Below are 26,187 nucleotides of genomic sequence, written 5' to 3' on the forward strand. Positions count from 1 at the left end.
ACTGTTATATGGTTGCCTACAGAAGACATGAGTCTCTTGGGTCAGAGACAAAGGACATCATTACAGCAATAGCAGTGGCCAAAGTATCACCATTTTTTGGTGCTAGTCCCTTAAGCCTCAATTCCCACCAGGTGACACAAAGAGAACAAGATGACATCAGCATAACAGCAGGTTGCGTTAAGGAGAGTAACTTCAAGCTTAGTGAACTGAAATATTTTGTAATGCACAATAAGCTTGCCTGGCCTTTACCCCAGAAGGGACATTCTCTTTATCTTCCAAGGTCATTCACTATACAAATCATCCTTGAAAAGATCATCCAGAAGAAAGATAGTCAATGTAGAAACACAAGAGACACATTGAGAACTGTCCCCAACATTAGAGTAAGAACCAAATTTCTTGCTATGGTCTATAAGGCCCTACATGATTGGTTCTTTCTCTTCAATTTCATCTGGAACCTCTCTCTGTCTTCCCAGCATACATGCTCTAGCTCCACTGGCCATCTTTGATGCCTTCCAATAAGCCAAGTTTTTTCATGCCTCAGGGCCTAGGTTTGCACTGGTCCTTTGTCAAAAATGTTCTTTGTCTAGCTTAGATGTTACTTCCTCAGAAGGACCTTTCCTGGTCAATCTATCTACTTAAGCACCTACCCTCACTTGTTATTATCTTTTTACCACTTTGCTCACTCATTCATTTGTATAATAAGCATTTACTGAGCACCCACTATGTACCAATAATTGTTACCATAGGCACAATAACTACTTTATGTACTTATTTACTGAGTCTTCCTTGAGATGGAAACCTTGTCTTTTTATTCATCCTTAAATACCTAGAGCTTAAAATTGTGCATTCATTAAAAACTCTGTTGAATAAATGAACAATTATTACAATACGAAGAATCGACATATTTGCAGGTGGGTTTAGGAAACCAGCATGACATTGCACAAGAAGTATGGAATTGGAGCTAGAAGTCCTAAATTCAAACCCCAGAATCATCATTTAATGGGGCCCCAGGAGTTGTACTAAGCTCTTTGTAAAATGAAGTCCTTTCCTGCCTAACTCACAAAATTATTGTGAGGATCAAATAGCTTGAATTATATTTAGCATTGCAAAGGCTTCCATTTAAATTTGTTAATAAATCAATTTATTTGTTAAATAAATTTAAATGGAGGCCTTTGCAATGCTAAATATAATTCAAGACCTATAACAAGTTAATAGTTGACAGTCAATAGTCATTCATTCAACAAGAATATACTACATGCCTACATTGCGGCTGGCCCTACCACAGAAACTTACAATAAAAATTTATAACTTTAGTGAAATTAAAAAATACTTTGTTCTTTAATAAACTTGAAGGGGAAAAATGGTTCTATCCTCCTTAAATACCGTTTGGACATGCTTTTTTTTTTTTTTTTTTTTGGAGACAGTCTCTCACTCTGTAGCCCAGGCTGGAGTGCAGTGGTGCAATCTTGCCTCACTGCAACCTCCATCTCCCAGGTTCAAGCAATTCTCCTGCTTCAGCCTCCTGAGTAGCTGGGATTACAGGTGCATGCCATCAAGTCCAGCTAATTTTTGTATTTTTAGTAGAAGACAGGGTTTCACTATGTTGGCCAGGTTGATCTCCAACTCCTGACCTCAGGTGATCCACCCACTTCAGCCTCCCTAAGTGCTGGGATTACAGGTATGAGCCACTGTACCCGGCCTGGACATGCTTTTAAATTTTTCAGATAAAAGGTGAGCTGCCTTTACATGATCCTGATCCTAAAATACTCAAAGAATGCTTTTTGGTTACCAAAGTTATTTTTAGGCAAGCCAATCCAATGCAAATTTTTAAAAAGTTAAGACTATAGTTACACCTGAGTGCCAACCCTCAAAACAGAATTTAGCTTTCTGGCAAAAGTATGAATGTATAAATTTTAAGTATTAATTTACTGATTTCAACTGAAACCATCACTGTGAGGTAGAGGGGTGGGTGTGTGTGTGTGTGTGTGTGTGTGTGTGTGTTCAAGGGAAAGTAAGCTTCATCCTATAATGCACCAGGTGGCCTAACGAAGGAAATACAGTGATCATACTGAAGTGTGAGCAGCGGACTGGCAACTCAACTACAAACCAGACTATCAACTCAGACAAGTCACACAGCTGGCTTGAGCTCACCCACCCACAAACTCATTTTCTATAACCTCACAATAAAATTACTCAGAATTTAATTTTAAAGGGTACTGCTTCTCTAACCTAATACCAAAGTATAAACTGATAAAAAGGACATTTTTAAAAAATAGAATGTGAACAGTATGATTAAGATTCTTTTTATAAAACAGGTACACTGTGCTAGCAAAGAGAAGGAATATGAATCGGTATTTCTAAAACTTAAAATCAAAAAGAAAATATTAAATTGAGGGAGAAAAGTACATGAAAATTCTGTTTGGAACTGCTAAGAAAGATATCCAGTTTAAGAAGAATGAAGGCAGATGATCTAGAATGTACATATGAGTGGCATTAACAGAAGCACGTATTTCAATATATATAATTATATTCAGAAGCTTTTCATCATTCACGTGAAGGTCTCTCAAAAACATTATTCTTTACATGTTATTTTAAAGATGGCTACCTATTCCAAATGTGGAAGAAGGTGGGGACAGCAGCAGTTATAAAACTGTTGACACAGTCCTCAATAACAATAAATACTTTACAATAGTAAAAATAAAATTTAGGACATCTAGAAGCTTCCTCCTTGATACTAATTAAATAGCAAAATATCAAATTGTCTTCCAATTAAGTCATTTGTCTGCAATATGCCAGGCACATATTCTTTACCTCTTATAATCAATGTAACAATTCCAGGACACGGACATTATCTATATGGTAGGAAGGAGTATAATAATCAGTGAAATTTTAAATCTTACCCAAGGCCAGGCACAGTGGCTCACACCTGTAATCCCAGCACTTTGGGAGGCCAAGGCAGGTAGATTACCTGAGGTCAGGAGTTTGAGACCAGCCTGGCCAACATGGTGAAATCCTGTCTTCACTAAAAATAAAAAAATTAGCCAGGTGTGACGGCATACACCTGTAATCCCATCTACTAGGGAGGCTGAGGCAAGAGAATCACTTGAACCTGGGAGGCGGAGGTTACAGTGAGCCAAGATCACACCACTGCACTCCAGCCTGGGAAAGAAAGACCTTGTCTCAGGGAAAAAAAAAAAAAAAAAATCTCACCCAAGATAAATTAAGAAGTGGTGGCACTGTTACTTAAACCCAAGACAATCCTATTTCAAATCCTTGCCCTTTTTATACAATGCTATTAATATATTGCCTCTCAATATTCAATGTGTTCCCACCAGTGTATGAATGAATGCGGCTCAATATTTCATTTAATTCCTATAATACTCTTGCAAGGTAATTATTAGCGATTTTTTTTTCATTTAAGAAAAATGACTCTGAACAGTTAAGTAACTTGGCCAACGTCCTACAGCTAACTTAGTAACAGGACAAGCAGGGATCCTACCCTAAGTCTGCTTGATACAAAGCCTAGGTTTCTACCATTGCATTACACAGCCTCCACCTTACAGTATTTACAATAATTATAATTTACACATAATTTATAAATTAGTTTACTGTTGACAATATTACATAAAAATACATGTTATTAACAACAAACTTAAAATGTGTATTTTATATTTTTTCCGAAAAAAACTGGAAAAATACACAAGGAAAAAAATTTTACAATATTTATGAGTGATAAGATTACTGATAAATTTTTTATCTCTATTTCTCTGGTTTTTCCTTAATTATGCTATATAACTTACCAAAAGTTAATTGTTTTCTTAGCATTCATTTAACATTTCATATAATTAGTTATGCCTATCTGCCTTAATTAAATATAATTTTTGCTAAAAATATTGGGTTAGGCCAGGCTCGGTGGCTCATGCCTGTAATCCCAGCACTCTGGTAGGCCAAGGCGGGCGAATCATGACGTCAAGAGATTAAGACCATCTTGGCCAACATGGTGAAATCCCAACTCTACTAAAAATACAAAAATTAGCTGGATGTGGTGGTACATGCCTGTAGTTCCAGCTACTCAGGATGCTGAGGCCGGAGAATCGCTTGACCCTGGGAGACGGAGGTTGCAATGAGCCAAGATCACGCCACTGCACTCCAGCCTGGCAACAAAGTGAGACTCTATCTCAAAAAAAAAAAAAAAAAAAAAAGATAAAGAAAAAAACTGGGTTAAATGGGAACGCTAACTGAGGAAAGTAATACAAAGAAAAATGTTTTAGAGCACACACAAAAAAGCTACATTTCAGGACAGATGTGTGTCTTTCTGTTTTCTGGAACCTATCAAAACTAAATTCTGATTGTAAAACATGATAAAGTTTAATATAACTGCAGAGTTGAACAAACAGACGAACACAAAGAAAAACATGTCATACAATTAAATCAGACAGTTGTTAAGTAACACCAAAAAAAGAAAAAGGCAGCCTTTTTCTATTTATCCAAAATAGAATAAAGAAAGTAAAAGAGAGGTATTCAGAATCCTGTAACTTGAAGGCAATGTTCAAGGAAAATTACTAAAACCAGCCAAGTCAATGTAACTTGAGAAGAACACCCTTAGAAACTACAGCACAAAACCTTTTCAAAAAAACCGTCGGTTTTAGTGACTCCTCTGGCATTTGAGCAGATTAACAGTAATCTGAACAAACTAGTTAGTGGCTCTGAAATGCTGTTTAAGTTAAACAACAAATCAGACCATAAATGCCCACAATCAATCAAATTTACTTTTCAAAATATATACTCTTCTCATTTTGTTCAGTGATCCCATATCATGTTCACTAAACCTCTTTGGAAGTACTGCTCCTTCACTGTGGAGGCAGCAGGAAGTGTAACCTGAAAATGGGAGGTGCATAAATTTCATTTCCCTAAAGGAAACCACCACTCAACTACTCACTGCATAATCTGACAAGAATTTAGCATTTGTCTTAGAAGCAATCAAGTAATATGCACTCCAATAGAAGCACAGGATCAGGATGGTAGAAAAGGGCAGCTTCAACTTTTTCCAAAAATTATTTCAAGACCTGAAGCAAACATGACAACACATTAAGATCTGATGAAGCTGGAAGGCACTGTATTATTCCTTATCCTTTCCAGTTTGTTTGAAATATTTTAAAATTAAAAACAGTAATAATGTTTAACATGTATAGGTTAATACAACACCCATTCCTCCTGGTATGTTTGAATCAATTAAAACACACACATACAATCTCAACATCCCTCCAGCCTTATCTATGCCACTTGACCACCCAAGGCAGCCACTGCTGACATGAATACCAAACATTTCCCAAGATTCAATTTGCTCCTTTGCAAAACATGAATTCGGAAAAAGTGCCATATGATAGGAATAAAAAAAAAAAATTCTTTATGTCATGATGCCAAAAATAGTCATAAGTCCCCGAGATAGTTTACATGGATGCCTTCAATCTACCTCTAAAATGAAAATAAGTAGGTTTACTTCTTGAAATGGCACAATTCCAGAACAGATAGTCCTAATCCCCCAGAGGAAAGCACAGGTTCTCAAGGCACCTTGCAAAGTGTGCTACCTACTTTTCACACCAGAAAAGTCACTTTTGGTATTAAGAAGATCTATTAACAAGGTCAGACCTTTAAAAAGTGAGTTCTTGGGCTGGGTCTGGTGGCTCAGCTTATGCCTGTCATCCCAGCACTTTGGGAAGTGAAGTCAGGCAGGCAGATTGAGCCCAGGAGTTTGGGACCAGCCTGGGCAACACAGTGAAATCCCAACTCTAAAAAAAATTTTTTTAAATACACTTTGTGGGGCCAAGGAGGCTGGATCACTCGAGGTCAGGAGTTAGAGTTTAGCCTAGCCAACATGGTGAAACCCCGTCTCTACTAAAAATACAAAAATTAGCCAGGTGTCATGGTGCATGCCTATAATCCCAACTACTCAGGATGCTGTGGCAGGAGAATCACTTGAACCCGGGAGGTGGAGGTTGCGATGAATTGAGACTGTGCCACTGCACTCCAGCCTGGGGGACAGAGCAAGCGACTTAAAAAATTAAAATTAAAAAAAGTTTGGTGGTTCACACCTGTAATCCCAGCACTTTGGGAGGCAGAGAAGGGAGGATGGTTTGAGGCCAGGGATTTAAGAACAACCTAGGCAACACAGCAAGGCCCTATCCCCACAAAAAAAAATAATTCTACACCCTAGCCAGGAATGGTGGTATGCACCTGTGGTTCAAGCTACTCAGAAGGCTAAGGTGTCAGAATTGCTAAGCCCAGGGATTTGGGGTTGCAGTGAGCTATGATGGTACCACTCCACCCTAGCCCAGGCAACAGAGCAAAATCCTGTTTCAAAAATAACAACAACAACAAAAGTGCACTCTTAACTCTCTTCTCACTGAAAGAACCACAGTCCACATTTGTATGGTACTTTTGACTACATAGGCAAAGGGCGCTAAGTGGAAACTGCTCTCATTTATAGGAAACAGATGGGGTGAATAATACATCATCAACTGCCTCCCTCTTCCCTTCACTAGAATTTAAGAAATATTCGGTTAGTGATAAAACAAAAACTTGAAGAGCAGAAGTTCACATCTGAAACAGGACTTTGAATATGCATCAAGGAACATGTTATGAGCATCATAGTGGTTAGTCCTATATGACATGATTTCAGCTGTATGTTTCCTTATTCTCAAAAATAAGTGCTGTACTTGCCACTCCTCAATGAAAGCTAAGATCTGCACCCTCACAAGCCAAACAGGTTAGATTTTAATTAAGGTACAATTACTACTTAAGAATATGTATTTACTTTAATGCAAACACGTATGAAATGTCTATTGGGTATAAGGTTCTGAGCAAAAAGTTGTGGAGCTCCAAAGATCACGATGATCGTGACCTTCCTTTTGAAAAGTTCACAATCTAATTCCTAGGGAAGGATATGTAAAAACAGCAACAACACAAAGTATAAGTAGGTACCACTTCAAGGACAGCAAAAGAACATGAAGTTCTACTTTGGCCCTACTATCCACCTGGTGTCTGTCATCTAGCTTTGGCCTCACCCTTCAGAAAGCCAGGGAACTCAGGTGCCTACTTCAACATCATTTCTGGCATCCATGAACTTGTGTGCTATCAATCATCATGAGATTATAAAGATGACCATCAAATCTCGGCATCCCAAGAGTGTCAATTATTCACTACACAAGGCATGTCAATCGGAGTCACTGAAATGTTGAATATCCACTTTTAAATACAGGGAATATATCCATCTGAATGAAACTTGGAGGACTGGTAATTCTATCAGGTAGATTAAGTAGAAGTGAGTACTGTATTTATGAATGCAAAAGAAAACACTACAATTCTTTCTTGGTTCCACTCAGACCCAAAGTATCAACATTTACTAGGTAAACTGCTGTTGACAAAAAGTACTGCCATCGTTGCAGTGAAAACATAATTTTATGTACAAAAATAGTTCAGAATTTTCAAATAATACCTAAATTGGAACATAACCTCTAAAAATTAATCTAAAGAAATACAATTACGTTTTAGTTATTTAATTTCAGTTAGGCTATCAACCTCTCAAGAAAAAAAAGAAACTCTATGCGGGAATTTGTCACATCTTATAAAGGTCAATTAAAAGTAGAACACAAACCTTGCCACCTGAGATGCTAAAAATGCCTCACTGTGTGCTTACATAAGATGTACAAACAAGATGAAATAGTGGCTTTTGTGATTAAAAGCCTCCTGAACAAAAGGAAGTCTGAATACCATACTTGGCAAATAATACTAACAAAGCACCCCTCCACTAACAACCAAATCGTAAAGAAAATAGTTCTTTGCTGGAACCAACTAGAAGGACAAGGAGAGAGACTGAGGGATTGGCACTGAAAGGCTGGAACCATTCCATTAAGTTTTTAAGTGACCTGCTCAGGAGCTTATCTTAGTCTGCAGGCAGTGAGCAGCTACCAAAAGGTTTATTAGAAATTGCCACAATCAAAACCATATGTGCCTGTATATATGTGTACACACACACACACACACACACACACACACCCCTTATTCCCTGACCCCCCCCAAAAAAACTTTAATAGTATTGTGGAGCCTGAAACAGGAAAGATACTGAATAAAGAAATACTAGTAATGAGAATGATTGCTGCAATTTTTGAGGTGAGACACGACTGGAGACTGAACTAGGGTAGTGGGAATAAAGAAAGTAATGAATGTAAGAGAGACTTAAGAGATAAAACTGACCACATATAGAAAATTATTATATGTCATGATAGAGAAAAATGGGATTGAAGTCTACTAAAATCCTTATCTTGAAGGACTGGAGAAGATGGCAGTACTGTTGTCCAAAGTAAGAAATTGCACCATCATAAAATAAACACACTATTCTCAAAAATAGTATTTCTAGCAAGATAACATTTGACTGACCTTTAAAGTTATTAATAGTTATATTCAACAGTCAGAAATCATCCGTTAGTCACACAGAGGCCAGTCCTAGAAAAAGACTCAGCTCTAAATGGGTATTTTGAAATCTGTCCATTTCGTTTACCTTAAACAGGTCAGTAAATAATTTATCAAAAAATATGAGATACTCTACAGAAGAAACATTCCACAAATGGAACTCAAGAGTCTCCATAATGAATACCATTTGCTCGATGAATTTTATAATAGAATCTAATTTTAATGCTCTTAATGAGTTTTAGCATTAACTCATTACATGGCATTTTAAGATATAGTAAACGTTTTTAAATGACACATGTAGCATAATATAACATATGGTAAACTATTAACAATGCTACTCAAAACAATATAAAATTATAGATACACAATGTAATTTAGGGTTAATACCTAACATAAGAGTCAAAAAAAATTTTAGCAAAAAAAAATTACACCAATTTTACCATACCACCTTCCTAATATTCAACCTCAGTTGATGACTTGGACCAAAATTGCTTTGCAGAACATGCTGGTTTCTAAAGATTAACAGACTGATCCTGAACTGAGAAAAACACACAAACCCAAGTCAACAAGTCAAAGTACAAGAGTAAATGAACAAACTGAGGACAACAGTTGGCCAGGAGCATAAAAATTAGGTTAAAAAAAAAGAAGTGGGACAAAAGAAACTAACACATTTTGAGGGTCTGCTAAAAGTGCGGCACTGGGCTAAGAAACCCAAGTCAACTGATTTCAGAACCCAGACATTCCCCTTTACCCCAAACTCACTATATAATGAGTCTTTAGATAATTGGGTATAACTTCAAGAGAGCAAAGAAGGCTTGGTAACCAGCATATTCACAGGATCTAGAAGAGCACCTGGTACAGAGTAAGTCCTCAATAAATATTTACTAGATGCATGCATTAACGGACAAATGGATAGATGACAGAGGATGGACTTTATTTTAAATAATCTGGATCATGCATACAGAAGGAGATCTTGTTATCTTAAGCAAGAGAGGACAGGAAATGTTCTCCAAGCCACTATGTTCCCTTCTCTAAGGAGCACAGGACATCACAGTAGAGTGTAAAAGGCATGAATTCCATTACCAGACCTGGAAGGGAAGCCAAGTTTCAGACTTATCCTTACTGTGTCCCTGGGGCAAGTTACTACTCTGTGGCTGAAATATGTAGACTAATTCCTTAATCTTGAAGTTGTAAAAAGCCTTAACTAAAATAACACATACAGAGTTTCTAGCAAGTACCTGGCGCATAGTTTTAATACTTAATAAATATAAATCCCTCCATATATGGGCCAAGGGAAACAACAATGGTGCTGACACAGCCCTGGTCTTAAAGATAAAGTCCACAAGAGGAGTCTCAGTGAAAGGAATCCTAGCGTGGACCGGCTCCTGAGTTTTCAAGAGACAGTGTCTTGCTCTGCCACACAGGCTGGAGCGCAGCAGCACAATCATAGCTCACTGCAGTCTCAAATTCTTGGACTCAAATGATCCTTCTACCTCAGCCTCCCCAGTATCTAGGGCTACTGGCAAGTCCCACTGCACCCGACTAATTGTTTTTTATTTTTTGTAGAGACAGGGTCTTGCTACGTTGCCCTGGCTGTCTGACACTCCTAGTCTCAAGTGATCTTTCTGCCTCATCCTCCCAAAATGTTAGGATTACAGGCATGGCCACTACACCCAGCTTTTGAGTCATTTTTAACCATCAATCCCAAAACCTTACTTATCATTATGTTAGCAGCATAAACAGTCATAGTATGAGCTTATGTAGAACTCAAAAAGGAAACTGGACTCTGCCAGTCCAGTGAAAAACAAAACACCACATGTTCTGTGCCTGACAATTTCACACTTGCCAAAACTATGCATATTTTTTGTTATTATGTCACAGCTTCTTTCTTGAAAATATTTGAAGCATATTTTGTAGATCTGATGAAATTATGAATCATTACAAACTCTTTTTAAGAAAAATTTCCTAAGGGCCCTCTCCAAATTAAGAGACCAAAATAACTGCACATTTGGCTGTAATTATGCCTTTATACATTTTCTCTCTTATTTCAATAGCATCATATTATATAATGCAGCCCCATTATTAAACATGACAATAACACCCAAACTTTTTATCCATAATTGAAACAATGAAAAGAATATTTTAACAAGCTCTAATATAGTTTCTTCTTTTGAATTGGTATTAAAACAAACCACATAAATTATTTTAACTATCTTCCTTCTTACTGCTTATCTATTAGGTGAAGTAAATAGCAGGTCTCCTTAAGTTTACCTTAACTTTAGATGGTACCGTGGGCACATTATTCAACTATAAACTTCAGGTATGTCTACAATGTTTTTTGCAATAGGAATTCACACATACTTAATTCAAACATGATTCCAAATCACTAAACTCAAATACACAGTTAAACAGTTTGTTTTTGGATGAGCTCATTTTATTCACTGTTGATTTGAAAAGAACATTACAATGGATGTATACACCAGGAGAGACTGGAGAATAGGTGAATAGGTCTGAACAGAGGAAGACGGTCACATCAGAAACATTTCTCACACAAGACAGTTCTCTCTTACGAACAAGATCTGAGTATCATTCATCAAGTCTAGAAAATAATACATAAATGGAACAGGAGATCAGTGACATAATATTCTGATAATTTCAAACCATTTAACAAACCATTTTGTAAGCTACAAAATAATAGTAGCAGGGGGTTCTAGTTAATGAGTGGACATTTGGAAATTAATGCTGTATCATTAAATGGTGAATGGAGAAATTTAAACTATTTAGGGTAACAAGGGAGACACACCCTATTTTGATTACAATCAGCCAGAAGCTATGAGAAAAAGGATGAGTGCCCAGTAGAACAACTCTCTGAAGAGGTCTGGGCTGATATGTTGGCAGGTGATGAAGAACAAAATTTGGGTAGCAAGTCTTGAGCTCCAATTGTAGGCACACCTGATCAGCTTCAACACCTTCCTCCACCCTTGCTGGCATACACCCCAAGACGCTTTCTGAAGATAACAATGCTGCCCTAGCAATCTACCCAGCGAGGAAGAGGATTTGCTTATTCTACTATCAAATACTTGTCTGCCTGAAAATTTACTTCCTATTGTTTGTTAAAGAGTGAGACTTTCTAGTACATATCAATGTTCAAAAAAATCTATTTAAGCATATCAGATTTTCCAGGATCTGCTCAGCCCCAGATAACCAGACCACTGGTGTTACTGAACTACAAAGCCATTATTATTATTATTATTTTTTAGAGATGGGGTCTTGCTATGTCACCCAGTTTGGAATGCAGTGGCATGATCATGGCTCACTGTAGTCTTGACCTCATAAGCTTAAGTGATCCTCCCATCTCAGCCTCCCAAGTAGCTGGGACTTCAGTTACATGCCACCAATCCCGGCTAAAGTTTTTTTTTTTGGTAGAATTGGGGGAAGATACAGACTGGGTTTTGCTATGTTGCCCATGCTGGTCTTGAACTTCTGGCCTCATGTGATCCTCCTGCCTTGGCCTTCCAAAATGCTGAGATTACAGGCATGAGCCACCATGCCCAGCCACAAAGCTATTATTGAAGCAAGTCCTGCTAGCATAAATATGGTCCAATAACATTTTATAAATCAGCTTTGGCAAACTATGAGCTCCACACCATATCAGAACACAATCTGTTCTTTAATTGCCCATAGTGTACACCTAATTTAATTTGGAACATTTCTTACCACAGATTTCCTGCACTCTCAAATGCATATTAATGTCATCTTTCTGTAAATGCCTATCATTTCTTTACAAAATTATTTTATCCTTTTTAGAACTAAGATGTATTTCTTATTGAAAATATGATTATAGTAACTTGGTAATTTTTAATGAGTATTATTAAAAGAAAGCAATCCAAAATATAACATGGTCTTGTAGAAACTAGGAATGCCCCTCCATATATTGACATTCTCTCTACTGGAATATTTAATAAGGGAGTCCAGAAAAGTACACACCTACACTCTTAACAGGTTCAAATCAATGAAATGGTATGTTTAACTATGTATTTATGATATCTCATGATGTTGAATTCCAAAGCCAGAGCCACAATAAAGTATCAATATGGTAAGGCAAATGAGAATTATATTCGTTCATTCAAAAATTACTGAATGCCCAGAATGTGCCATTTATTGAGAGCTTGCAGGCACTGAAAAGTTAAACAGAATACATGGTCCTTGTCTTCAAGGATTTTATGGTCTAGAGGAGCAAGTTAAATAAAAAGTTTCAACAGTACTGTAACAGAGGTATGTGTTATGAAGTAACTCGAGGAAAGCAGAAAAACTCTAAAGAGTTAACTTTTAAGCTGGTTCTGAAAGGAGAATAGGAATTTATTCAGTAATTCAGAGGAATGTTCAAGGAGAAAAAACAGCAACGGCACTGAAAGGCAAGAAATCACATTATGCAAGGACTTCACCACCACCAGAACAAACAAGGCTCGGTGACAGGCAAGTGAGAAGAAAGTAATCAGCAGGGAAGGCACAAGCCACATCCAGAGGGCCTCTGCCATGGTAAGGCACTCTGCTTTCATCCTACAGATTATGGGGAACTCCTGAAGCATCTGCCTGCACAGAAGCCCGTCCTCAGGAGATAACGGGTATCGGGAGTTGTAGCTTTTCTGGCTCCCCAACCCTCTCTGACTTCCCCTTGCTTGGACAGGTGAGACCTGACGGAGTCATTGGCAAGGAGAATGGGTGGATACTCTTCCTCCAAATCTGAATGAACATAGGCTGAAAATCATCCTTAGGGTCCTCTTAGTACCCACCTGATGTCAAACGGCTTCAGATAAACCTTAACAGCAAGGGATCTTAGAATGGAAAGGGAACCAGTAGAGCAGTCTCACTTCTCACACCCCCAAGAATCCGTACAGTACACCTTGATCTACTGCTGCACATTGGACAATCACAACGTCCTCCCTGTGCCTTCTTTCTTCAGAATCACTTGCTATAGTCCTCCTAACCTGGCATCACTTGAATGCCTTTCTGAAACTGTCTCCCTCTCTCCTTAAAATGTACTCTCCTTAGAGAGTTTCTCTTTAGAATGTATTCTAGTTGGTCAGAAGAAGACAAAAAGAACCCCCATGTGCTCTAACCATGGCAGCATACCATAGGCACATTAGATTCTCAGAGCAGAACATGCTATTTTTTGACTGGCACTGACCTTTACAGAAGTACAGGACCTGGATCATTTTAAATCTGTGGTCAAATAGAACACCTGATCCTTGGTCACATCAACTGTCTCATAAGCACCATTTACCTGTCCTTCAAATCACATATCACAGTTATAATTTAACATTTATATGTGTGATTATTTAAGTAATGTCTACATCCCCAGCCTAGAGACTAAGAATACTGAATGCAGGCACAAAACTAATTTTTGCTGGCTTTTTTTTTTTCATTTTCCCTTCCATTGTCATTATCCTGTGAAGTCTTAGCAGAGTACCTATTCCAAAGGAAAGATTCAATAAATGTCAGATGAAGAATTAGGTACATTAAAAAATTACATGAAGCAAGCTATATTAAGTGTCATTCCAGCAACAAAATCAACATTCTACAGAAGGCTAGTGGAGATTTTTTTAACTTCCTCTGCGGAGAAAAGGTGTCATGGAGGAAGGGACACGTAAGCAGATTCCTGAATAGTGAGGTTTTTGTTTTTGCTTTTGTTTTTTTGAGATGGGGTCTCAGTCTGTCACCCAGGCTGGAGTGTAGTGGCACTATCTCAGCTCACTGCAACCTCCACCTCATGGGCTCAAGTGATCTACTCCTGCCTCCCAAATAGCTGGGACCATAGGCACACGCCACTATGCATGGCTCAATTTCTTTTTCTTCTTTTTTTGCTAGAGACAGGGTTTCATCATGTTGCCCAGGCTGGTCTCAAACTCCTGAGCTCAACCAATCCACCTGCCTGGGCCTCTCAAAGTGCTGGTTTCTGAATGGTGTTTTAAATAACATTGAAACTAAAGAAAAATATTTAGGTACCAAAAAAAACAATAATAATTGTTTTTGAAGAACAGTTACGTATATGAGAAAAATGCTTAAAATATTAAGTTAGTAAACAGGACACAAAAGAGTACGCCTGCCTCTTCCTCCAAAAAACCCTGAAAGAAAATAGTTTAAATATTAATAGTAGTTGCTGCTGGGTTGTGAGCTTACTGATGATTTTTATTTTCTTCTTTATGCTTTATTGTACTTTATAATTTTCTCTGAGATTTTTGTAATCAGAGGGAAAAATATTTGGATTGTTTAACTCAACAGCTGTATCATTTTAAGTCTTTAGGTTTTATTAAACAGGTTTCTGGATCATTTTTTCACTGTCATACTTTATTTGAATGGCGTAAGCATAAGGAATGCTGGATAAGAAATGTCAGTCCCAAAGAAAATTACAAATTATCCTCCTACCCCCACCTTCATAAATTGCATTTACTCTCTAATCTTTTTTTCCATCTTGACAACATGTGAGAAAGGACTTATATTTATAGGTAATACTAGAAAAACAGAAACTAGTACCAGCGAGTGCACTTGACCACTGAATATCAGGGGCGCCCTTTCCTACTCTCCTCTGGGTCCTTCAGATGATGAAACGCAGCACCACACTGACCCTCAGCATGTCTGACTGAGGAAAGCGTGGGTTTCTGATGACAAGTCCCTATTAAACATGAGGAACACAAAGACCCATTATCTGCATTTCCACACACTTTAGTCTAATTGATTTAACAGGTTGAGAAGTATGCCACAAAACACTGCCTATTACCAACCAAATAAATGAAGAAAAATATATTCAATAGTCCTAAACATGAAACATCTCACTTGTCCCCTGCAATCTGTAGGAAATCTGAAATGGGAGATTAAAGTGTGCTCCTATGTCTAAGACTACATAAAATATAAAAAAGTGGTGGAAAAAACTACCACTTTAAGTAGATGTCAGATTTCCTACAAATGGTACTATCTTAAAAATAGAAATCCACACAGAAGTAAGAGATTTTCTGAGCAATGATCATCAATCAAGTCTCTTCCTTATCTAGTCAAAGTTGGCAATAGGAAAACATGGAAACTATGAAGGAATGCAGTTTCCAGATAGTTAAACCCATTACCCACTGAGCCACCTAGACAGATTCCTTATACAACTCCTTTTTCTTTCCTCTTAAAAGCCCTAAGCTTTAACCTACTGGTCCCTCTTCTCTCCAGTTACAACTAACTACCCATCTCCTAGGGGTCTATTCCCCTAACGATTTCCTGCAGAGGAACCAGCCCTATCTCACATTTTACGAAGTCTTCCTATCTTTGAAAAATTATGCAGACAAATCTTTGGTGATTCATCAAAAGCCCATTCTAATAAACAGGTCAGACACAATGGCTCATGCTTATAATCCCAGCACTTCGGGAGGCCAAGGTAGGAGGAATGCTTGAGCTTAGGAGTTCGAGACCAGCCTGGGCAATATAGTAAGACCCTATCTCTACCAAAACAACAACAAAAACTAAAAAGCTAATAAATAGGTAAGGTGGTAAAAAATACATATGACACATTATGACTACAGAATCGAAATCTCAGAAAGCTCTTCAATGAGGAATAAGAATTCTGGCTGAAATGTAGGTAGCACTAGGGAGACTTTGATTTTAAAATAAATCAATCTTGGCAGCTTTAAGATCCTAAAGTTCCACGGGTGGTACTGATGTTCAGCCAGGGCTGAGAACCACTTTCAGAGACCTTCAGACTGTCACTCATATAATCATGTATTTAAGCTTCTACTATCTTCTGAGGGAAATATCTCGAGCCTCTCACTCCCTACCATGCAGTTTCTAAGTTATCCTATTAAAACAGAAGAGCATGTGTGACGTGCAGGCCAAAAGAGTGCCTCTAGAGTCTGGAATTTGACATAGAAAGGGTAAGCTTCAATTGTGTTAAACTCTCAGTTAGATGCATTCAGAGCATTTCCCCAGGCTATGAAAAGAAAAGCTAAAGTCTGTGTAGAAACTATGCACTCTTAAATCCTTAATGTATACAGCAGATAATGATATTCATGTGGTTCTGCAGATAATCCCTTGTGAATGATCTCCCAAATACGTAAGATAAATCAGACTTAACTTCTTGGTTTGCAGTTGGGTCAATTAAAATCTAGGTGGTAGATTCTGCTTTGACAAAAACCTGTGTCTGTATCTTTTATTGAATAATTTTTGCATTACTTTTTCAAACTTGTGGTACATTATTCTAAAATGAGCAATAGTGAACAAAGTATTCTGCAATATCTACTGACTTAGGGAAAACTTAAAATCATATTTGAGGCCTTCTTCTCAATAAATGCCATTTTCTGAACACTAGAGTTGTTTCTCACAAATTCAAATATTTGAACACTTTGTGTAAAGTATATACTGTGCACTGATAGCTCCACTAACAACAAACCTTGCTCTGCAGAGTGATCTGTCTCGGCTTTTGTCCAAAAGGAAGATGAAATGTAATGTCTTTATATCATACCGATACTCTAGAAATTAACTTGGATTCATCTTTAGCATAACAAATTGAATAATACCAAAAGTATCTACCTTAGGTTTTTATTTAAATGTTAAGTACAACAAAACCAACCATTTAAATGGCTCCGGAAATAAGAAAGACACAAAATCCAGTAACTTAAGCAACAAAGGGTTATGATGCTGGTTAAGTAGTTTCCTCTATATAAAAGACATTCTCCACGTGTAGAACAGAAATCATAACACATTCCTGCTAGAGAACAACTTCTGCAGAGGTGAAATGGTTATCTAGAAGAATAGTTTGAAACATATGTATGCATACCTTTTCGTAAAGTCTTTTTATTTAATAAATTTTTATGTGCCTTCTGTTATTCAGACAGCCTATGTTAACACCTACAGAAGCCACATGCACAACTGTCTTGGCTACAGTAATCATGTCTTTGATTACTGAATTAAAGACAAACTTTAAGATATAAACTTTAGCTAAACATTTTTTTCTTTTTTTTCCTTAGACAGGGTGGCATGATCATCACTCACTGTAGCCTTGAACTCCTGTGCTCAAGTGATCTTCCCACCTCAGCCTCCTGAGGAGATGGGACTATAAGCTCATACCAGCACAGCTGGCCTAGTCAACTATTTTTAAATAGTACTGTATTAATAATATTTACTCAATCTATCTTTTAATATCTATCCACAACTAAGAGCCAGCTGCTGTTCATAGGGAAGATAGGCAAGCCTAACACAAACTAACAAGAAAATTCACAGTAATAAGAAGAAAGAACTGGACTGAGCCTCAAAAGTCTCAAGTTTGGATCCTGGTTAAACCTTACACATCCTCAGGAGATCAACTTGATCTGTCTAAATCAACGGTACTGAAGGTATGTATCAATGAGAGAATACATATGAAAATGATTTTAAACTAAAAATAAAACGACCACTCAGTTATCTTCCAGTCAGGAGCTGCCAGACACCAAAACAAGTAAAACAGTGTTCCTCTGTTTATTCATCTTTGAAATTTTGCCATTTTCTTCTTCCCTTCCCTTTCTTTCTCCCTTTGTTTCTTCATTTCTTCATTTTACAGTTATTTACTGTGCATCTACCATATACCAGATATAGTCACTGTGATGGTTAATATTGAGTGTCACCTTGATTGGATTGGAGAATGAAAAGTAATGTTTCTGGGTGCATCTGGGAGGGTATTGCCAAAGGAGATTCACATTTGAGTCAGTGAGCTGGGAAAGGCAGACCCACCCTCAATCTGGATTGGCACAATCTAATCAGCTGCCAACACAGTCAAAATAAAAGCAAGCAGAAGAACAGTGAAAAGACTAGACTGGCTGAGTCTCTCAGCCTCCATCTTTCTCCCATGCTGGATGCTTTCTGCTCTCCAACATTGGAATCCAAGTTCTTCAGCTTTGGGACTTGGACTGGCTTCCTTGCTCCTCAGCTTGCAGACGGCTTACTGTGGGACCACATCTTGTGATCTTGTGAGTCAATACTCCTTAACAAACTCCCTTTTATATATACATCTATCCTATTAGTTCTGTTCCTCTAAAGAACCCTGACTTATAGTCACCACACTATCCAACAAGATAGGCAGTAGTCACACGTGGCCATTAAGAATTTGAAATGGCACTAGTACAAACTGAGATATATGGTAAGCATAAAATATATGCTAGATTCTGAAGACAAAGGAATGTACAAAAGAAAGTATCTCTATAATTTTTTATATTTATATGTTGAGATATTTCAAATAAATCAGGTTAGATAAAATATATTATTAAAATTAAATTCAATTCTTTCTTTTTACTTTCTCTTAATGCAACTAGAAATACTTAAATATAATAAAGGCTCAGTGTACATCTATTAGACAGAGTTATTCTAGACCCTGAGGCTTTATTAGGGAACAAAACCAAGTCCCTATCCTCATGGAGCTTTTATTTCAACATCTATAGCAATAAAATCTTCAGTAATCAGCAGCAAAAAACTAAAAACCAGCTACTGTTGAAGAGAAGACTCTGGGATGGAGGCCACACCCACACCTACCTACTTCCCTTTAGTCCTCACTCCACCAAACGCAGGGCCCATGGTCCCCAGAACAATCAGAGTCAGTAAAATTGTGAGTTATGACCTTGAACATGTTCAAGAAGACTGTCTCTACCCTGCTGGGCACTTCTGAGAACAGGACCAATTTTAATCTGAACTTCTGAAGGAGAAAGCTTTTAATCTGGAGCATTGGTAGTTTCAAGGCATCATTTTTTTAGTACTCCGGGTTGTGCCTTAAAAATATTTTAAAAGGTTTCCAACTGTTGAAAGATCTGTCTTAACAATGACACCCTCTCCTGGATTCTAACATCCTCCTTTATTACAAGAGTCCTTTATCGCTGTCCTCTCCACAAGTCTGATTAACCCTGACTCTCCTCAATACCTTTCACTCTCCACATCACAGCCAGAGTGCTTCCAGATAGAGAGCAAAAAGCTGAATTAAACAACACAGGTCCATTACAGCAATGCTGAAAGTCCCTACTGATCTGAAGGAGACAGTCAAAGGAAACGTGAGTCAGGCTGACTACAGAAGACATGCCAGTTAAATGTAAGGTTACTGGTGGTTTTAAGATTTTAGAGAATATCCAAAGAGTGAGTTTAATTTAAACCAAATGGGTCCATATTTCAATAGCAGTTTACCACCAAAAATGGCATGTTGAGCATTTGAATTTCATATTCCATGTGTTAGGAACTTACCTTAAATTCAAACCACAACATGGCAAATGTTTTGCTGGCCCATACATCTTTCTGGCTGACTACAAACAAATCCAGACTTTTGAGAGAGTCTCTGTGCCATAAAAGGCTCTATCGGGTGTAGCAGGAAAGCGCAGAGGCTCCGGTTTCAAGGCGGGTGGTGTCGTTTCATGTTCAACCCATTCCTGTGCACCACTCATACTGCTTTCTCTGCTGGGTGTGCCTCGTCCCTTCTGCCAACTCAAATGTTAGGCCTTCAAGGCCAAGCTCCAAACCCAGGCCCCAAACAAACCCAGAATAACCTCTCTCCTTCATTCTCACAGAAACCAAAGTATTAGAGCATAAATCACTTTCTCTTCTCTAGGGATTTTGAACACCTGCAACTCAAAGAAAGCAAAGAAAAAAGTCAGCATGACATCTGAAAATTCATCACCCTCCCTTTCATTCCACTGAGATTCATCTGATCTTTATTCAGCAATAATGCTGTGCCTAACACATTGGACATGAAAAGGATGCACAGGCAGAATTCAAGTAATTTGCAGTCTGGCTGAGAAAAAAACAAGCACATAATGACCCTGCTACCTAACAAACGCTGTATGAAAAGAACAAGCAAAATGCCGCTAGAGCCCACGGAAGGGCCCTTCCTCCTGGGTGATTCAAAAAGCCACACAGAATACGTAATAAATGAGCAAAGAAATTAGGAATAAGTAGAAATTCACAAGGAAAAGTGGGTGATATGGTTTGGATAGTCAGGCCTTCCAAATCTCCTGTTGAAATGTGATCCTCAGTGTGGGCAGTGGGGTCTGGTGGGAGGTACTAGATCATGGAGGCGTATCCCTCAAGATGGCTTAGCACTATCCCCTTGGTGATGAGTGAGTTCTGGCCCAGTTTGTTCACCCGAGATCTGATTGTTTAAAAGTGTGTGGCACCTTCCCCCTCTGTCTTCCCCTACCACCCCTGCTCATCCCTCTCCTTTTCCCTTTCATCATGATTGTAAGCTTCCAGAGGCCCTCGCCAGAAGCTGAGTAAATGGTGGTGCCATGCTTGTACAGCCTGTCGAACCATGAGTTTTACACCTCTTTTCTTCATAAATTACCCAGCCTCAGATATTTATAGCAACACAAGAATGAACTAACACAGTGGAAAAGCCATTTCAAAGGCAGTAAAGCATGATATATTAAGAGAAATGAGAGAATGAGCTTAAAACCTCACAGAGAATCATTTGTAAAATATCTTCCAATATATTAAATTATTCATTTGGCCATTCCAGACTCTATATAAATGAAACCCCATCCAGCTTTGCTACAATTCCCAAAGTATAACACAGCAAGAGTGGACTCTCCAGGACTAGTCTGGGGTCAGATCCTACTATGTAACCTCAGTGAAGTTTCTTAACCTCAATTTCCTCATCTGGAAAATGGGAGGATAATAATACCTACCTCATAGGGTTACTACGTTATCGTTATGAGGAAATTATAATATAAGAACACTTAAAACAATTAGCACAAGTTAAACATACAATAAACACTAGCATTATTATTTATTTATTTATTTTCCATGTTAGACAATGTAGCAATCTACAGTTGTTATCCTCAATACATGCCCACACCTCAATCTGAAGAACTCTTCACAGGTCCAAATGCCACCTAGAAAGACACTTAAATACCACTTCCCACATGAAGGCTTCATTCCCTTTATTCATTGGGGAAATAAGCATCTCTCCATCCTTTAAACTCTGAGAATATTCTGCTGGGCTTCTCTGGGGCACCCATCACTGTATTATGATTATGTCCACTTCTGATTTCCTCAAGAAGACTACAGCTCTTCTAAGAGCAGAAACTATATCTTACTGATCTTGATCTTCCCCAGTGAACTGATCTTTCACATATGGGCACTCAATATCTGCTGTTGAACACATAAAAATACTCTCTCATTTAATTAAGTCAAGAACAGACTAGCCCTTTTAAAAGTGCAATAATATCCATCAAGCAATTCATCCTAATAAAACAAACCCTTACCCAGCGAGAAGCTCTTGAGCACAATTCTACATAGTTCAGTCATTAGTGACTCCTAAAGAAAAGTCAAGATCAAGATGGTGTTCTTAAAGTGACTGACAACTGCCAAAATGGAGTCACCTTCGGACTACTACCAACTAAATGAATCTCTCTCCTTCGTTCTTAATTATCTGAACAAGTTCTAATGTAAATTTGTTTAGGCTTTTGTTACCTTTCTGTTACGTATTTACAAAAGGTGGGACAAAGTTTCCATATCATATTCATTGTTTATCCAGATTCTAAAGCCTATTCTATCCAGTTATGTTTTCTACCACCCAAGTAAAGGAAAGCCAGCTAAGAATCACCCAAAACATTTGGCTTCTGCAATAATAATGTCAGCACCAAACTACACAGAATTCTCAGCTTTAGCAAATCTCTTCCTAGTGAAACCAGAGGGAAAGAGCAACTAATCCAGAAATCACCACTGTCCTCCAACACTGTCCTAACTAGATAACATCATTATCACTAAGTATTACTTGATTAAAATTCTAAACTTTAATTAGCAGAAAAAATGTTAACTTGTATTGGCTTCCTATTACAATTAGAAACATTCTCACATTCAAGCACACTCAAGGAATTCAAAGACAGTCTTCATTTATTATGCAGTATTGATGACTTTTCTTAAAAAAGAACCTCAAAAATTTAAACGAAAAAAGAGGAGAAAATAGGATAAAGCGAACTCAAACAGTACTACCCCTTCTCTGTAATATGTATATGCAGTTATTTTCATAATATTACAATGGGTATCATGGGTTCAAAAAGGAATTAAGCATAGAAAGGTGGTAAGGTTATCATACCAGAAATATATTGACAGAGAAGAGGGGACCAAGAATAAACAATCGGACCAGCACACACACTCTACCAGAAATCTAGAAAATCACCACACTGCAGTTGCCAACAAAGTACCAAAGTCAGTCTGTCTGTTCAACTTAATAATAACATTACCTTATGGTAAAGATTATTTTCAAATTTCTAAGGCCAAAAAGATCGTAAGGAAAGGGAATTCACTAGGATAACTTCTAAAACCTAAATCCACCTGATTTTTCAAGTGTTAAAGCTGTTTATACTCTATGTCAACAAATACAAACATTCATAGTTATATAACTCTATTTTCTATTTTTTAAATTTAAATTTTTAAATTTTTAATATAACCATCACCATTATCACAAAATTAGCAAAATCATTATAAATTTACCACTTCCTCTATAATCTAGCTTCTTCCAAATATATAAATATGAAGAATGGGATGAAGGGATACCAAACTCATCAAATAAGTGATATAAATGAATGTCTTACACTTTATCCAAACGCCAATTGGACTATGATGGTAATAACCAATTCTTAATATTCCTTTTTTTCTTCATTTCTTCCCATTAAGGGTGGGAAACTTCTACTTTTCCTCACGTGTGAAATATGCTTTAAGAGGCTTACATGGGCAGCATACAAGTGTCACTAAACTGCTAGTATTTGGATCTTTGGTCTTCAAGTGCCATGGATTTTATACTCAAACATGACAATAACTATGTAAGTATTATGATGATTAAGAGATCAAACAGGGCTGGATCTAAAAGGCCTGTAAAATAGATACTGTATCCCTACTCTACTTGAGATCATTTCCCTGTTTCCCGAGCCTGACAGCTATGGCTTTATCAAGGCTAACCATCCCTGACTTGCATGGATTTTAGATTTCTTCTACCCTGCTTTCCAAAAAGCTTCACAATCCTATATCCTATTCTCTGAAAGTCTTGTCCTCCAGATAAAACCAAATTTTTGTCAAGAGGCCAAAGGCAGATAACATCCCAGGATATAACTTCTTCAGTAACGACACAGGCACTTAACAGGAATCTTTGGAAAGCATCCCAAAATACCAGATGGAACATGGAGCAATTTAGAGGCCTGTAAGCTCTTGAGCATTAAAGTGCAGCATTTGGGCAGCTGTCTACTCTACCTTCATGCAGAACTGTATCTGGGATAGAAAGAAGTTTGAGATGAGCATCACTTTACAAAGCATGGGATAAGTTACCAGTGTTTAAAAATGAAATGTATTGTATGTACTTTTCAAAATTTTATATTTTTCTCCTCTCCTTCCTTCCTGATATCTTTGTGATGTGAAAGCTATTTAAAATGAAACCATGGTTGGGCACAGTGGTGCATGCCTGTAATCCCAGCACTTTGGGAGGCTGAGGCAGGAGGATTGCTTGAGGCCAGGAATTCAAGACCAACCTGGGCAATGTAATGAAATGTCATCTCTATAAAATGAATGAATGAATGAATGAATGAACGAATGAATGAACGAACGAACGAATGTATGTCATCGCTACCAACTAACTAAATAAATAAATCCTCAGAATTAATTCACCTTCTACACGCTGGGTGGAGTGGAATTTAGAGTTATTCTGTTTGAAATGACTGGTAATGTGTCCATTCAGGGTAATTCTGTTATGAATGTGAGGAACTGGTTTTTGGAGCTCTTGTGCAGTATTTGAAAGTACCTCATGTTACTGTAGACAGCTAAAGAACTGAAACAGAATGCCTCTGATAGTGCTTAGAAGATCCTATAAGCATATTGTATATTTTTTTAGAAAAGTTCATACAATACATTTCATTTTTAAACACTGGTAACTTTTTTTTTTTAAGACAGAGTATCATTCTTTCGCCCAAGGTAAAGTGCAACTGCATGATCTCAGCTCACTGCAACTTCTGTCTCCCAGGTTCAAGCGACTCTCTTGCCTCAACCGCCCAGGTAGCTGGGGTTACAGAGGCCAGCCACCATGCCCACCTAATTTGTTTATATTTTTAGTAGACATGGAGTTTCACCATGTTGGCCAGGCTGATTTCAAACTCCTGACCTCAAGTAATCCGCCCACCTTGGCCTCCCAAAGTCCTAGCATTGTAGGTTTGAGCCACTGGGCCCGCCCAACACTGGTAACATTTTAACCCATTCCTTTACATGTTAGGCAGGAGATTATCTGGAAACCCTAAAAAACTATTCACAGTACCATTCAATCAGAAACATTTCAATTAAATGAAAAATATTAATATCCCTAAGAAAACACTCAAGGGAACTCTACAGATGTAGGCTGCATCCTATGGAGCAATTTTTCACTGAAGACTTATTCCTGTGTTTGTAAAGTGCACTTATTCCAGGTACTTATTCCTGTGTTTGTAAAGTGTAATCTGTGATTACGCAATTGAATGTTACAGACACCCCAGGCCATTCTGCATTTAAAAATAAGTTTTTATGGCTATAACCTGCCAAACAACCATAATACCACTTAGCCTCTGTTCAACTACTGCCTGAATGAACTTGTTAGGTTTACACTGAAATACAAATGCAAAATGAATACTAGGCCAAGGAATGTAATGTCAATATACTGAAAGAGGAAGAAAAATTCCTTACATAATGCTCCTTAGTCACTAGGACAGAATGTACATGAATATTTAAATTCTACATACTAAAAATTTAAATGTAGAACACAGACAGAAATAGTGAATTGTAAATTTTGGAAAAAGAAGTAAATTCCTCTAAGAGGAATTTCACCTCAAAAAACAGCTCCTTGTAGACAGCAGTAAGGTACAATGTTGTTTCTCAATCTAACCAAGTAAATAATCTGGATATAGGAGAAAAAGAAGAAACTGAGAATTCTGTTTACAAGTATTGTTTAGAGCAGAATGCTCAAGGTTTTATTTGAATCTATGCATACTGATAGCAACTAAAAGTCACTACCACTCAGTTGCTTCCTGGAAGCAGACTAATTTCTTAGTGTACAAGTCCACACAGGAAGGTGAGCTAGCATACTCATTCTCTTCTGTCAGGCAATCCCCCAGTATGTACTAACCAAAAATATGTCATTTAAAAGACTAAAACCATGGACAAGACAGTATTCTAATACCTGAACTGTGGTTTGTCGTATTTTCTAACCTCTTAATAAAAATAAAGGGTTCAGCCAATAAGTCTCAGAGTCCATCAACAGATTTGTTTCAACCATTCAGCAATCGTATGTTAAACTTAAGATGCATTAAGATCAAGTAAGGGTTAAGAGGCTGACACCTTCACCTGGCCTCCAGACTATGCCACTTAGAACTGTTTTATTTTACCACTCAAGTGAAATGTGACACAAGAGTATAAAAAGAATATATGTGAAACTACACCTTTGCTTAAACTCCAATTATAGTGAATATTATTGAGAAATAACCACCCACAGCGCCTTAAAACACTCAATTATGCCTATAATAAAATAATAACAGATATTTTAATATGCTTAAAAAACTCTGGCCAGGCGCCGTGTTGCAGGCCTCTAATACCAGCACTTTGGGAGGCAGAGGTAGGCAGATCACTTGAGCTGAGGGGTTAAAGACCAGCCTGGACAACACGGTGAAACCCTGTCTCTACCAAGAAGAAAGAAAATTAACCAGGCATGGTGATACATGCCTG

General features: G+C 37.7%; 1 protein-coding gene and 1 non-coding gene across 12 annotated transcripts in view; both read right to left on the minus strand.

Moving 5' to 3' along the window:
* The window catches only part of SIPA1L1 (signal induced proliferation associated 1 like 1), a 398,250-nt gene that overhangs the window by 326,844 nt on the left and 45,219 nt on the right, over positions 1–26,187 (minus strand). The gene's annotated exons all lie outside the window — the stretch shown is intronic.
* LOC116528743 lies at positions 7,375–7,445 on the minus strand. The gene has a single exon (XR_004259175.1). It is a non-coding gene; the product is annotated as a small nucleolar RNA SNORD56 (small nucleolar RNA).

This window comes from Sapajus apella, unplaced genomic scaffold, assembly GCF_009761245.1.
Source record: "Sapajus apella isolate SASKATOON/1434 unplaced genomic scaffold, GSC_monkey_1.0 scaffold59, whole genome shotgun sequence".
NCBI lineage: Eukaryota > Metazoa > Chordata > Mammalia > Primates > Cebidae > Sapajus > Sapajus apella.